This window comes from Triticum aestivum, chromosome 7D, assembly GCF_018294505.1.
Source record: "Triticum aestivum cultivar Chinese Spring chromosome 7D, IWGSC CS RefSeq v2.1, whole genome shotgun sequence".
Taxonomy (NCBI): domain Eukaryota; kingdom Viridiplantae; phylum Streptophyta; class Magnoliopsida; order Poales; family Poaceae; genus Triticum; species Triticum aestivum.
The window spans coordinates 80,348,332-80,364,882 of NC_057814.1; positions in this window are offsets into that span (position 1 = coordinate 80,348,332).

A 16,551-nucleotide genomic window follows, 5' to 3' on the forward strand; every position below is an offset into this window, starting at 1 on the left:
ACCCTAGGCACAGGGGGAGGCCCATGGGGGGCGCCCCAGCCCACTAAGGGCTGGTTCCCTTCCCACTTCATCCCATGGGGCCCTCCGGGATAGGTGGCCCCACCTGGTGGACCCCCGGGACCCTTCCGATAGTCCCGGTACAATACCGGTGACCCCCGAAACTTTCCCGGTGGCCGAAACTTGACTTCCTATATATAATTCTTCACCTCCGGACCATTCCGGAACTACTCGTGACGTCATATCTCTACAACCCTAGCGTCATCGAACCTTAAGTGTGTAGACCCTACGGGTTCGGGAGACATGCAGACATGACCGAGACGCCTCTTCGGTCAATAACCAACAGCGGGATCTGGATACCCATGTTGGCTCCCACATGTTCCACGACGATCTCATCGGATGAACCACGATGTCGAGGATTCAATCAATCCCGTATACAATTCCCTTTGTCAATCGGTATGTTACTTGCCCGAGATTCGATCGTCGGTATCCCAATACCTTGTTCAATCTCGTTACCGGCAAGTCTCTTTACTCGTACCGCAATGCATGATCCCGTGACTAACTCCTTAGCCACATTGAGCTCATTATGATGATGCATTACCGAGTGGGCCCAGAGATACCTCTTCGTCATACGGAGTGACAAATCCCAGTCTCGATCCGTGCCAACCCAACAGACACTTTCGGACATACCCGTAGTGTACCTTTATAGTCACCCAGTTACGTTGTGACGTTTGGCACACCCAAAGTACTCCTACGGTATCCGGGAGTTGCACGATCTCATGGTCTAAGGAGAAGATACTTGACATTGGAAAAGCTCTAGCAAACGAACTACACGATCTTTGAGCTATGCTTAGGATTGGGTCTTGTCCATCACATCATTCTCCTAATGATGTGATCCCGTTATCAATGACATCCAATGTCCATAGTCAGGAAACCATGACTATCTGTTGATCAACGAGCTAGTCAACTAGAGGCTTACTAGGGACACGTTGTGGTCTATGTATTCACACATGCATTACGATTTCCGGATAACACAATTATAGCATGAACAATAGACAATTACCATGAACAAAGAAATATAATAATAACCATTTATTATTGCCTCTAGGGCATATTTCCAACAGTCTCCCACTTGCACTAGAGTCTATAATCTAGTTACATTGTGATGAATCGAACACCCATTGCGTCCTGGTGTTGATCATGTTTTGCTCTAGGGAGAGGTTTAGTCAACGGATCTGCTACATTCAGGTCCGTATGTACTTTACAAATATCTATGTCTCCATTTTGAACACTTTCACGAATGGAGTTGTAGCGACGCTTGATATGTTTGGTCTTCCTGTGAAACCTGGGCTCCTTGGCAAGGGCAATAGCTCCAGTGTTGTCACAGAAGAGAGTCATCGGGCCCGACGCATTGGGAATCACCCCTAGGTCGGTAATGAACTCCTTCATCCAGACTACTTCCTGTGCTGCCTCCGAGGCTGCCATGTACTCCGCTTCACATGTAGATCCCGCCACGACGCTTTGCTTGCAACTGCACCAGCTTACTGCTCCTCCATTCAAAATATACACGTATCCGGTTTGTGACTTTGAGTCATCCAGATCTGTGTCGAAGCTAGCGTCGACGTAACCCTTTACGACGAGCTCTTCGTCACCTCCATAAACGAGAAACATATCCTTAGTCCTCTTCAGGTACTTTAGGATATTCTTGACCGCTGTCCAGTGTTCCATGCCGGGATTACTTTGGTACCTTCCTACCAAACTCACGGCAAGGTTTACATCAGGTCTGGTACACAGCATGGCATACATAATAGACCCTATGGCCGAGGCATAGGGGATGACACTCATCTTTTCTCTATCTTCTGCCGTGGTCGGGCATTGAGCCGTGCTCAATTGCACACCTTGCAATACAGGCAAGAACCCCTTCTTGGACTGATCCATATTGAACTTCTTCAATATCTTGTCAAGGTATGTACTCTGTGAAAGACCAATGAGGCGTCTTGATCTATCTCTATAGATTTTGATGCCTAATATATAAGCAGCTTCTCCAAGGTCCTTCATTGAAAAACACTTATTCAAATAGGCCTTTATACTTTCCAAGAATTCTATATCATTTCCCATCAATAATATGTCATCCACATATAATATGAATAATGCTACAGAGCTCCCACTCACTTTCTTGTAAACACAGGCTTCTCCATAAGTCTGTGTAAACCCAAACGCTTTGATCATCTCATCAAAGCCAACTCCGAGATGCTTGCACCAGCCCATAGATTGAGCGCTGGAGCTTGCATACTTTGTTAGCATTCTTAGGATCGACAAAACCTTCCGGCTGCATCATATACAATTCTTCCTTAAGGAAGCCATTAAGGAATGCCGTTTTGACGTCCATCTGCCATATCTCATAATCATAGTATGCGGCAATTGCTAACATGATTCGGACAGACTTCAGCTTCGCTACAGGTGAGAAAGTCTCATCGTAGTCAACCCCTTGAACTTGCCGATAACCCTTAGCGACAAGTCGAGCCTTATAGATGGTCACATTACCATCCGCGTCTGTCTTCTTCTTAAAGATCCATTTATTTTCTATGGCTTGCCGATCATCGGGCAAGTCAGTCAAAGTCCATACTTCGTTTTCATACATGGATCCTATCTCGGATTTCATGGCTTCTAGCCATTTGTCGGAATCCGGGCCCGCCATCGCTTCTTCATAGTTCTAAGGTTCACCGTTGTCTAACAACATGATTTCCAGGACAGGGTTGCCGTACCACTCTGGTGCGGAACGTGTCCTTGTGGACCTACGAAGTTCAGTAGTAACTTGATCCGAAGCTTCATGATCATCATCATTAACTTCCTCCCCAGTCGGTGGAGGCACCACAGGAACATCTTCCCGCACTGTGCTACTTTCCGGTTTGGAAGGGGTGACTATCACCTCATCAAGTTCCACTTTCCTCCCACTCAATTCTTTCGAGAGAAACTCTTTCTCCAGAAAGGACCCGTTCTTGGCAACGAAGATCTTGCCTTCGGATCTGAGGTAGAAGGTATACCCAATAATTTCCTTAGGGTATCCTATGAAGACGCATTTTTCCGACTTGGGTTCGAGCTTTTCAGGTTGAAGTTTCTTGACATAAGCATCGCATCCCCAAACTTTTAGAAACGACAGCTTAGGTTTCTTCCCAAACCATAATTCATACGGTGTTGTCTCAACGGATTTCGACGGAGCCCTATTTAAAGTGAATGCGGCAGTCTCTAAAGCATAGCCCCAAAATGAGAGCGGTAAATCGGTAAGAGAAATCATAGATCGCACCATATCCAATAGAGTGCGATTATGACGTTCGGACACACCGTTTCGCTGAGGTGTTCCAGGCGGCGTGAGTTGTGAAACGATTCCACATTTCCTTAAGTGCGCACCAAATTCGTGACTTAAATATTCTCCACCACGATCTGATCGTAAGAATTTTATTTTTCTGTCACGTTGATTCTCAACCTCACTCTGAAATTCCTTGAACTTTTCAAAGGTTTCAGACTTGTGTTTCATTAGGTAGACATACCCATATCTACTTAAATCATCAGTGAGAGTGAGAACATAACGATATCCTCCGCGAGCCTCAACACTCATTGGACCGCACACATCGGTATGTATGATTTCCAATAAGTTGGTTGCTCGCTCCATTGTTCCGGAGAACGGAGTCTTGGTCATCTTACCCATGAGGCATGGTTCGCAGGTGTCAAATGATTCGTAATCAAGAGACTCCAAAAGTCCATCTGCATGGAGCTTCTTCATGCGCTTGACACCAATGTGACCAAGGCGGCAGTGCCACAAGTATGTGGGACTATCGTTATCAACTTTACATCTTTTGGTATTCACACTGTGAATATGTGTAACATCACGTTCGAGATTCATCAAGAATAAACCATTGACCAGCGGGGCATGACCATAAAACATATCTCTCAAATAAATAGAACAACCATTATTCTCGGATTTAAATGAGTAGCCATCTCGAATCAAACGAGATCCAGATACAATGTTCATGCTCAAAGCTGGCACTAAATAACAATTATTGAGGTTTAAAACTAATCCCGTAGGTAGATGCAGAGGTAGCGTGCCGACGGCGATGACATCGACCTTGGAACCATTCCCGACGCGCATCGTCACCTCGTCCTTTGCCAGTCTCCGTTTATTCCGCAGTTCCTGTTTTGAGTTACAAATATGAGCAACCGCACTGGTATCAAATACCCAGGAGCTACTACGAGTACTGGTAAGGTACACATCAATTACATGTATATCACATATACCTTTGGTGTTGCCGGCCTTCTTGTCCGCTAAGTATTTGGGGCAGTTCCGCTTCCAGTGACCACTTCCCTTGCAATAAAAGCACTCAGTCTTAGGCTTGGGTCCATTCCTTGACTTCTTCCCGGCAACTGGCTTACCGGGCGCGACAACTCCCTTGCCGTCCTTCTTGAAGTTCTTCTTACCCTTGCCTTTCTTGAACTTAGTGGTTTTATTCACCATCAACACTTGATGTTCTTTTCTGATCTCCACCTTCGCTGATTTCAGCATTGAATATACCTCGGGAATGGTCTTTTCCATCCCCTGCATATTGAAGTTCATCACAAAGCTCTTGTAGCTTGGTGGAAGCGACTGAAGGATTCTGTCAATGACCGCGTCATCCGGGAGATTAACTCCCAGCTGAGACAAGCGGTTGTGTAACCCAGACATTCTGAGTATGTGCTCACTAACAGAACTATTCTCCTCCATTTTACAGCTGAAGAACTTGTCAGAGACTTCATATCTCTCGACCCGGGCATGAGCTTGGAAAACCATTTTCAGCTCTTCGAACATCTCATATGCTCCATGCTTCTCAAAACGCTTTTGGAGCCCCGGTTCTAAGCTGTAAAGCATGCCGCACTGAACGAGGGAGTAATCATCAACACGTGATTGCCAAGCATTCATAACGTCTTGGTTCTCTGGGATTGGTGCTTCACCTAGCTGTGCTTCTAGGACATAATCTTTCTTGGCTGCTATGAGGATGATCCTCAGGTTCCGGACCCAGTCCGTATAGTTGCTGCCATCATCTTTCAGCTTGGTTTTCTCTAGGAACGCGTTGAAGTTGAGGACAACGTGGGCCATTTGATCTACAAGACATATTGTAAAGATTTTAGACTAAGTTCATGATAATTAAGTTCATATAATCAAATTATTCAATGAACTCCCACTCAGATAGACATCCCTCTAGTCATCCAAGTGAAACATGATCCGAGTTAACTAGGCCGTGTCCGATCATCACGTGAGACGGACTAGTCAAGATCGGTGAACATCTCCATGTTGATCGTATCTTCTATACGACTCATGCTCAACCTTTCGGTCCTCCGTGTTCCGAGGCCATGTCTGTACATGCTAGGCTCGTCAAGTCAACCTAAGTGTATTGCGTGTGTTCCGAGGCCATGTCTGTACATGCTAGGCTCGTCAACACCCGTTGTATGCGAACGTTAGAATCTATCACACCCGATCATCACGTGGTGCTTCGAAACAACGAACCTTCGCAACGGTGCACAGTTACGGTGAACACTTTCTTGAAATTATTATAAGGGATCATCTTACTTACTACCGTCGTACTAAGCAAATAAGATGCAAAACATGATAAACATCACATGCAATCAAATAGTGACATGATATGGCCAATATCATTTTGCTCCTTTGATCTCCATCTTCGGGGCACCATGATCATCTTCGTCACCGGCATGACACCATGATCTCCATCATTGTGTCTTCATGAAGTTGTCACGCCAACGATTACTTCTACTTCTATGGCTAACGCGTTTAGCAATAAAGTAAAGTAATTTACATGGCGTTATTCAATGACACGCATGTCATACAAAATAATAAAGACAACTCCTATGGCTCCTGCCGGTTGTCATACTCATCGACATGCAAGTCGTGATTCCTATTAAAAGAATATGAGCAATCTCATACATCACATATATCATTCATCACATCTTCTGGCCATATCACATCACATAGCACATGCTGCAAAAACAAGTTAGACGTCCTCTAATTGTTGTTGCAAGTTTTTACGTGGCTTGTATAGGTTTCTAGCAAGAACGTTTCTTACCTACGTTAAACCACAACGTGATATGCCAATTTCTATTTACCCTTCATAAGGACCCTTTTCATCGAATCCGTTCCGACTAAAGTGGGAGAGACAGACACCCGCTAGCCACCTTATGCAACTAGTGCATGTCAGTCGGTGGAACCTGTCTCACGTAAGCGTACGTGTAAGGTCGGTCCGGGCCGCTTCATCCCACAATACCGCCGAAACAAGATAAGACTAGTAGCGGCAAGAAGAATTGGCAACATCAACGCCCACAACTGCTTTGTGTTCTACTCGTGCATAGTAACTACGCATAGGCCTGGCTCATGATGCCACTGTTGGGGATCGTAGCAGAATTTTAAAATTTTCCTACTCTCACCAAGATCCATCTATGGAGTATACTAGCAACAAGGGGAAAGGAGTGCATCTACATACCCATGTAGATCGCGAGCGGAAGCGTTCCAATGAACGAGGTTGATGGAGTCGTACTCGCCGTGATCCAAATCACCGATGACCGAGTGCCGAACGGACGGCACCTCCGCGTTCAACACACGTACGGAACAGCGACGCCTCCTCCTTCTTGATCCAGCAAGGGGAAGGAGAGGTTAATGGAGATCCAGCAGCACGACGGCGTGGTGGTGGATGTAGCGGGATCTCGGCAGGGCTTCGTCGAGCTTCTACGAGAGGGAGAGGTGTTGTAGGGGAGGAGGGAGGCGCCCAAGGCTGTTTTTTGCTGCCCTCCCTCCCCCCTTTATATAGGCCCCCTGGGAGGGGGGGGGGGGCGCCGGCCAGAACCCATCTGCATGGGGGGGCGGCGGCCAGGGGGGAGACTTGCCCCCCAAGGCAAGTGGGGCGCCCCCCCACCCTAGGGTTTCCAACCCTAGGCGCAGGGGGGAGGCCCATGGGGGGCGCCCCAGCCCACTAAGGGCTGGTTCCCTTCCCACTTCAGCCCATGGGGCCCTCCGGGATAGGTGGCCCCACCCGGTGGACCCCCGGGACCCTTCCGGTGGTCCCGGTACAATACCGGTGACCCCCGAAACTTTCCCGGTGGCCGAAACTTGACTTCCTATATATAATTCTTCACCTCCGGACCACTCCGGAACTCCTCGTGACGTCCGGGATCTCATCCGGGACTCCGAACAACTTTCGGGTTTCCGCATACTCATATCTCTACAACCTTAGCGTCACCGAACCTTAAGTGTGTAGACCCTACGGGTTCGGGAGACATGCAGACATGACCGAGACGCCTCTCCGGTCAATAACCAACATCGGGATCTGGATACCCATGTTGGCTCCCACATGTTCCACGATGATCTCATCGGATGAACCACGATGTCGAGGATTCAATCAATCCAGTATACAATTCCCTTTGTCAATCGGTATGTTACTTGCCCGAGATTCGATCGTCGGTATCCCAATACCTTGTTCAATCTCGTTACCGGCAAGCCTCTTTACTCGTACCGCAATGCATGATCCCGTGACTAACTCCTTAGCCACATTGAGCTCATTATGATGATGCATTACCGAGTGGGCCCAGAGATACCTCTCCGTCATACGGAGTGACAAATCCCAGTCTCGATCCGTGCCAACCCAACAGACACTTTCGGACATACCCCCGTAGTGTACCTTTATAGTCACCCAGTTACGTTGTGACGTTTGGCACACCCAAAGTACTCCTACGGTATCCGGGAGTTGCACGATCTCATGGTCTAAGGAGAAGATACTTGACATTGGAAAAGCTCTAGCAAACGAACTACACGATCTTTGAGCTATGCTTAGGATTGGGTCTTGTCCATCACATCATTCTCCTAATGATGTGATCCCGTTATCAATGACATCCAATGTCCATAGTCAGGAAACCATGACTATCTGTTGATCAACGAGCTAGTCAACTAGAGGCTTACTAGGGACACGTTGTGGTCTATGTATTCACACATGCATTACGATTTCTGGATAACACAATTATAGCATGAACAATAGACAATTACCATGAACAAAGAAATATAATAATAACCATTTATTATTGCCTCTGGGGCATATTTCCAACACATCTACCCAAGGCACCGCTCTGCTCAAGAAGAATCAGAAACGAGAAATCAGCATGAAGCAATGAGATCAACAAGGAGCGTTCACACACACAACACACCACGCACCTGTATTGATCCACTGGTCATATCCGATTCTGCAGGCCCAATTGAGTCGCCGACTACTACCTGGTTCACACTCCCTTCAGAACCCCTCACGTTCAAAAGAACCTGCATACCAATTGAGGAATCTCAAGTAACTATCAACTGGATGCAATTAATCTGATGAAGAGATTGGTCTTGCAGTGAAGGCACTCACCTCATGGTTCCTATTCGTAGCTGCTGGCAGATTGACACCGGTCAAAATAGAACCGTATGTAGATGTTGCTGTAGCTTCCATCTTCCCAAGAAGGGCAAACAATGCTGGTGGCGCCGCTGCACTGGACCCGTCCCTCAGCCTCCTCCTTTGTCTATCTTATATACCAGGAGAGGCACCTCTTTCCCGCTCAGGCGGTTCAAATTTCAAACCCCTTACCTGGGCCATGCGTCATGACACTTGGCCTCCATAACCAGTGAAATTGACAAGTACATGTTATTTAATAACGAAATGACATCCCACCACCCATGACATATATTAAATATACAAGCAAACCACAGAGAGACATTCACGCATATTCGGCAACAGCCTGAGGCTTGCCCACTTCTGTACTACCCTGGATCAACTCATACAGACAGCAGCACATGGAAAACCATGAGGTGTGTGCCAGGAAAAAGTTTGAACTTAGATAGACATAGATCCAAGAATTGAACTAAACATGAACTAAACTTTGATACAGTAACACCCTAACTCAGAATGCGCCATGGACCTTTTTTACTCTTCGCATACCTACAGCGAGTCTTAGTTCCATTGCTTTATTGCAATTGTTCCGCCGGTGTCCTTCCACACCGCAGTTCTTGCACCTAGCAGGCTTCCTTGGTTGCTTTGGTAAATCACCACGGTCAGGGCATGTTGTTCGCTTGTGACCTTGTCTACGACAAATCGTGTAAAATCTGGTCCGTTTGCTTAGGCCTTCATACGGAGCCTTCTCCTTGCTGGTAGTTGGTCGCCCCATCTCTTTCCTTTTTGCCGGAGCCAGCAGTCCATCCAACCGGTCTGTCTGTTCCCCGTACCCCCTTTGTTGGAAATATGCCCTAGAGGCAATAATAAAATGGTTATTATTATATTTCCTTGTTCATGATAATTGTCTATTGTTCATGCTATAATTGTGTTATCCGGAAATCGTAATACATGTGTGAATACATAGACCACAACGTGTCCCTAGTAAGCCTCTAGTTGACTAGCTCGTTGATCAACAGATAGTCATGGTTTCCTGACTATGGACATTGGATGTCATTGATAACGGGATCACATCATTAGGAGAATGATGTGATGGACAAGACCCAATTCTAAGCATAGCACAAAGATCGTGTAGTTCGTTTGCTAGAGCTTTTCCAATTGTCAAGTATCATTTCCTTAGACCATGAGATTGTGCAACTCCCGGATACCGTAGGAGTGCTTTGGGTGTGCCAAACGTCACAACGTAACTGGGTGGCTATAAAGGTGCACTACGGGTATCTCCGAAAGTGTCTGTTGGGTTGGCACGAATCGAGACTGGGATTTGTCACTCCGTTTGACGGAGAGGTATCTCTGGGCCCACTCGGTAATGCATCATCATAATGAGCTCAATGTGACCAAGTGTTTGGTCACGGGATCATGCATTACGGTACGAGTAAAGTGACTTGCCGGTAACGAGATTGAACGAGGTATTGGGATACCGACGATCGAATCTCGGGCAAGTAACGTACCGATTGATAAAGAGAATTGTATACGGGATTGATTGAATCCTCGACATCGTGGTTCATCCGATGAGATCATCGTGGAACATGTGGGAGCCAACATGGGTATCCAGATCCCGCTGTTGGTTATTGATCGGAGAGTCGTCTCGGTCATGTCTGCATGTCTCCCGAACCCGTAGGGTCTACACACTTAAGGTTCGGTGACGCTAGGGTTGTAGAGATATTAGTATGCGGAAATCCGACAGTTGTTCGGAGTCCCGGATGAGATCCCGGACGTCACGAGGAGTTCCGGAATGGTCCGGAGGTGAAGAATTATATATAGGAAGTTCAGTTTCGGCCACCGGGAAAGTTTCGGGGGTTATCGGTATTGTACCGGGACCACCGGAAGGGTCCCGGGGGTCCACCGGGTGGGGCCACTTATCCCGGAGGGCCCCATGGGCTGAAGTGGGGAGGGAAACCAGCCACTGGTGGGCTGGTGCGCCCCCCTTGGGCCTCCCCTGCGCCTAGGGTTGGAAACCCTGGGGGTGGGGGGGCGCCCCACTTGGCTTGGGGGGCAAGCCACCCCCTTGGCCGCCGCCCCCCTGGAGATGGGATCTCCCAGGGCCGGCGCCCCCCCAAGGACCCTATATATAGTGGGGGGAGGGAGGGCAGCAGTACCCTAGCCCCTGGCGCCTCCCTCTCCCTCCCGTGACACCTCTCCCTCCCGCTTGCGCTTGGCGAAGCCCTGCCGGGATCCCCGCTACTTCCACCACCACGCCGTCGTGCTGCTGGATCTCCATCAACCTCTCCTTCCCCCTTGCTGGATCAAGAAGGAGGAGACGTCGCTGCTCCGTACGTGTGTTGAACGCGGAGGTGCCGTCCGTTCGGCGCTCGGTCATCGGTGATTTGGATCACGACGAGTACGACTCCATCAACCCCGTTCACTTGAACGCTTCCGCTCGCGATCTACAAGGGTATGTAGATGCACTCCTTCCTTCTCGTTGCTAGTAGACTCCATAGATTGATCTTGGTGATGCGTAGAAAATTTTAAATTTCTGCAACGATCCCCAACACCCTTCTCATCCCTGGATCCAATGAAGCTTTGAAGAACAGGCCAACAGAGTATGAACTAGGAAGAGAAGAATCAGATGGAGCAATCAGAGGCGCAATGCCGGGGTATTTAACAACAAATCAAAAGAGTACTTGATTAGGGGAAGGAGGTACACGTACCATCTCTGATGGCTGATGCGGTGATGCCACAAACCTCTACTTGATGGGGAACGTTGATCATGCAAAGAGAGATGATTGGGGAAGGGAATAACACCATTGGTCTCCATTAATGGATGCACGGAGTGGCGCATCGAATTTGGAAGCGGCGCTCTTCTCTGGAATTGAAGAATTTGGGGAGGAGCCGAGGAGGTGAGCAGATTGGAGGAGATCGATGGAGCCCTGCATGAGCGTAGCGATCGATTCTTTCGGCCCGTGAGTGCTAGCTACGTGGTGGGCTTTGGCCTTATTGTATACTGTACTACTACCTAGGCCGGGGCCCCTTCCTCCCAGGGGCCCAGGGCGGTCACCCCGTTGCCCCGCCCTATGGGCCGGCCCTGAATGTGTATGTATTGAATCTTCCAGCATGAACTGCATCATGATCAAACTGCCATGGTCTTCCCAATAGCAACTGACACACGTTCATCGGCACAACATCACAGTCCACCTTATCAATATAATCTCCAACCGCAAACTTCACGCGTACCTTATGTGTGATCTTTAATTTCCCGGAGTTGTATAGCCACTCCACGTGATGCGGCTGCGGGTGTCGCCACATGGACAAACCCAATGCCTGCACAAGATCTTTGCTAATGACATTTGTAAAGCTACCACCATCAATTATCAACTTGCAAGCACGATTCTTGATCTTGCACTGTGTTTTAAAAACACTCCATCGCTGCCCCTTTGCATCACCATCCCCTTGAACCTTTACCACCAAAAGATTTACCCCCTTCATCGGTGCATCAACTTCTTCCTCTATTTGTTTTTTCTCTTCTCTTCTTTTCTGCAAACGGCCTTTCCAATCTGCCATGAACACATCCACTGGCATAGGAATAAAACAAAATCTTTGGCCTCTCCATGACGATAGAGAATAACTATTTTTCATGACATCCCGAACAGCCCCGACGCGCTTGCACCATGGGTTCCCAAGTAGCAGATGGCAGGACACCATGGGCATTGGACAAACGTGAAAAAATTCCGCACTACAATATTTTCCCAAATAAAAAATTAGTAAAATCCGATGCGTAATTTTGATTTCACCTTTCAACCACTTCAGCGTGTACGGTCTTTCAAGAGGCGCCATATTCAGCCCCAATTTTTCCACCACCTCAATGCTCGCCATGTTGACCGCAAAACCTTCATCGATCGTCAAATTGACACACCGTTCCTTCACGACGCAACGTGTGTGAAAAAGAACAACCTCGCAAATGCCTTCCTCCTCCATCAATACGTTCCTGCTCAACACCTTCATACTCGCCTCCGGAGACGATATTGCAAACTGAATCGCCGTGACTAACCTTAGCTCTGAATACCACTTGGTGAAGCACAAACTAGCGAGATGCAATATTCATGCGTGTAGATGGCCCGATCTTTCACGGCGATACTTGATCAACAGTTCGTCCCCTTGTTCCTCCTGCAACCTCCAAGATAATTTTCACCCGCGTACGAAAATACGCGAATAAAAAAAATGATCCCCTCAGATCAGCATGTAGGCATTGATATGATGATCAACACTCCGTCGCTAGTAAATTTTCACATTAGGAAAATCACAAATAATACACACGATCTTGCCGCCCTTGACTCGGACGTTTTCTGTATATTTTCATCTCAAAACTAAACTCATCCCGACGTAGAACAACCTTGGCTATTATATAGCCGATTGACCCTCGCGTACGCACATGGCCTAAGGCCAAGACAACTTGGACTCCTAGCAACTTGGTTATCACGTTTATAACTCACGTGAACCTTTACAAGGAAAAGTACTACTCTTGTAAATAATTAAAGGACTACCCAAAGAGATAGAGGCCTAATTAAATAAAACATGGAAAGTTATCCTTGCCGTTTCCATCAAATATATCTGCGTGCGTGCAGTTCAAAAAGGAAGCTGCCGATCCTAATCTTCTCTAGAGGTGTACGAAACGTGGGAACTATATCATCTGGCTTCGGTTCTTTATCAGCATGCAATCTGAAAAATATTCTTCTATGTATTGGTACACGCTCTGTATGATGAGCAGCAACATGTACTGATTCCCTTTCAAATACAGAAGCGATTCTGGGTCCACAAAGCTGACGCACACGACCATTGTTTCCTCGACGAAATTTGACCACATGCATGGCAATAATTTTCGCAACTTTTTCATGGCTTGACTCATTCACTGGCTCAACTTTAGTAGGATTATGGATCAAGGGTGCCATGCACTTATCATCACCGCGGTCATCGAAGCAAGCCATCACAGCATCGCCATGACCGTTTCAAAGATCGCCGTCGTCACATGCCATCACAACATGGTCACGGTCATTGAACCTTTTTCCTAGTTGCAAGCCCACTCTCAACTCATAAATTGGGCCCCAAGTTTTTCTTCTCCTAGTTGCAAGTCCATTATCGACATGCAACTGACCATCAACTCTTTTTTTATGTCCAGTTGCAAATCCACCCTTTTGACCCGCAACTGGGCCCTATCTTTTTTGCCCTAGTTTCAAGTCCACACTCAACTCGCAACTAGGCCCATGGTACTTTTTTTAATCGTAGGTTGCAAGTATAGTCGACGGGGGGAGCTCCTATCCACCGCATTTCGAGACAAATAGCAGCCGGACATACACACAAATGGCCACATGGGCCGGCCCAACAGCAGGACCGTGGTTTGCAAGATTCCAAAAATTGGTGCCGTGGCTAGGAGCCGAACACAAGACCTTATGCTCTCAGACGCAGCGGCATACCAATGCACCAACAAAGCATTCATGAATAAGAAAAAGCGTGGTACTTTAAGAACTAGGAATAGCCGTAGATTTGAAGGATATTTGAAATTTCAAACGTGTTTTCTTAAAACTGAATACTTTTTTATACTCGAACATTTTTCAACATTGTGAGCAAAATTTTGAAAACACGCAATCTGGGAAAATTGGAACACATTTTGAAATTTGAAAAAATGAGAACGAATTTTGAAATCATGAACAAAATTTGAAACTCTGAACTATCAAGAAAATACAAACAAAATTTAAAATTGCATACAGTTTTCGAGAACATGATTTTTTGATACTTTCTCCTTCTTTGAAAATGATAATAAATTTAAAAATTCTGAATATTTCGGAAAGCGTGAACAATTTTGGACTGCTCAAACATTTTTAAACACGCGAACAAAATTTGAAAAATGAGAACATAAAAATATGAATATTTTCTGAAAACACGAATAAAATTTGAAACTCTGAACATTTTTGAAAATGTGAACAAATTTTGAAATCACAAATAAAATCTGGAAAACATGAAAAAGGAAACTTCAAACTTTTTTGACTACGTGAGCAAATTTAAAAATTGTGAAGTTTTTGAGCAATGGAAACAATTTTTTAAAATATCAATAAAATTTCATATTTTCGTTTTTTTGTAAAAAACGAACAATTTTGAAATATGTGAAACATTTTGAAAATTTAGATTTAAAAAAAAGGTGAACAAGAAAATATGAACTTGAAAAAGAAACAAAAAATGAAAACAAAAGAAATGAAAAAATAAAGAGAAAAAACAAACCATGAAAATAAATTAAACAGAAAAATAAAAAAAACACAAAAGAAAACCGATAAACCAGTATAATAAAAACCCGGTCCAGGGAACCTTCTGGAAGATTCCCAAAACCGGCTGCCTCTTTATGGGGGAGTGGTCCGGCCCAATTCTCACGCTCGAGGAGATCGCTTGTGCAAATACTCGACAGTTTGATGCAGTAAGCTTCAAATAGGATATTTCATCGACGCGCAACCGAATTCTATCTTTTTTCCCAAATTGTGAGTTGAGAGTGAACTTGCAACTGGGGCCTGACATTTTTTTGGCCCAATTGCAAATCCATTCTCGACTCGCAATTGGGTCCGACTTTCTGGCTTAGTTGAAACTCCAACACCGACATGCAACTCGAGGTCGAAGGGGGCATCAATATTTTGTGCCATTTGCAAGTCCACCATAAACAGAAAACTGGGGGTCAACCATTTTTGTCCTACATGACTTAGCCTAGCTGCATGTTCATTATTATTCACAAATGGCTACACCCTTTTGCACCAGTTGCAAGCTCATGTTCGACACGCAACTAGCCCAACCCCTTTGTCTTTTCTTTTTCCAAGTTCACCCTCGTCATGCATTTGGCCTCGACCCAGAGCGTTCAAATCAAGTGATTGTCATCGTTTCACAAGTTTAGCAATAACACATGAATTTTGAACCAGTTAACATTTATCTCATCTTTTAATTTCTAGCACAACTTAACATTTATAGAAATCAGACTATTAAACTCCTTTTTTTGCTCTTTCTCCTAGCTGCTCACATTTGTTATTTTACTCAAAGACTTTCCTGTAGAAATTTCCATCGGTAACGGGTCTCCTTCTTTTCCCTTTTTGATTTACTTAAAAAAAATCACCACGTTTTGGAAAAAAATCTCATAGTGTATTTTCAAAAAATTTCACCGCGTTTTAACAACAAAATGTTCACCATGTATTGTTATAGTTTTTCTCTCATATCCTGAAAATGTTTTTAAAAAGTCACGACCATTTTAAAAATTCCTAAATGCTAAAAAGTGCACGGCTGCTCGTTTGCCGTCGCGAGCACTCGCGTGGACAGCCGTCCGATGCGAGGCGTAGGCGCGCGATCACGACCAGGTGTTTTGTTGTCGGGACCGTTCGTCGTTCTCCACGACACGATATCGCCTGGGCGGGGCCGCCACTTCTCGCCCGTTTGGCACACATCTCGAAACTGCCCTGGAGAGCGCCGCTGTCTCTCCCAATCCTCTCTCGCCCTCCTCGCTCTCTCCCCAATCCCCTCCACATCCTCTCCTCCTCGCTCGCCGCATTTGCACTCTACCGGAGAAAGCGGAGGTCGTGGTGCGGGCCTTGTGTGCGTGCGACGGAGGAGGGCGGGTGCTTCGGTGGTGCGCGCACGCTCGGTTGAGGAGGGCCTGGCTTTCGGTTGTCTGCGCGTGCGCGGCTGAAGGAGCGCCGGGCTGCGGTGTACGCGCGACTGAAGGAGTGCTGGGCTGCGGTGGTCCACGCGTCGGAGGAGCTTGGCGCGGAACGCAGGTCGCCGGTGACGCTGCGGTGGACTTGTTGTTGAAATCGCGAGGTAAGGTCCAACTGTACCCTCTGTCTCCATTTCCTTTCAGATCCACGGGCGAGGTTGGTGGTTAGGGATTCAACATCCACTGTATGGTTTTGTTTTGCCAGATCCGTAGTTCTTCGAGGTTGGGAATATCCTCACAATACTGTACGAGTTGGCAGAATCATACTATTTGAGTTGCCTGGCTCTAGTCTATGAGTTTCCTGAAATTCATGTGTTGTGAGATTTGGGGCGGGGGATTTTTGGGCAAGTTGATTGAATAGTGTATTTTTGT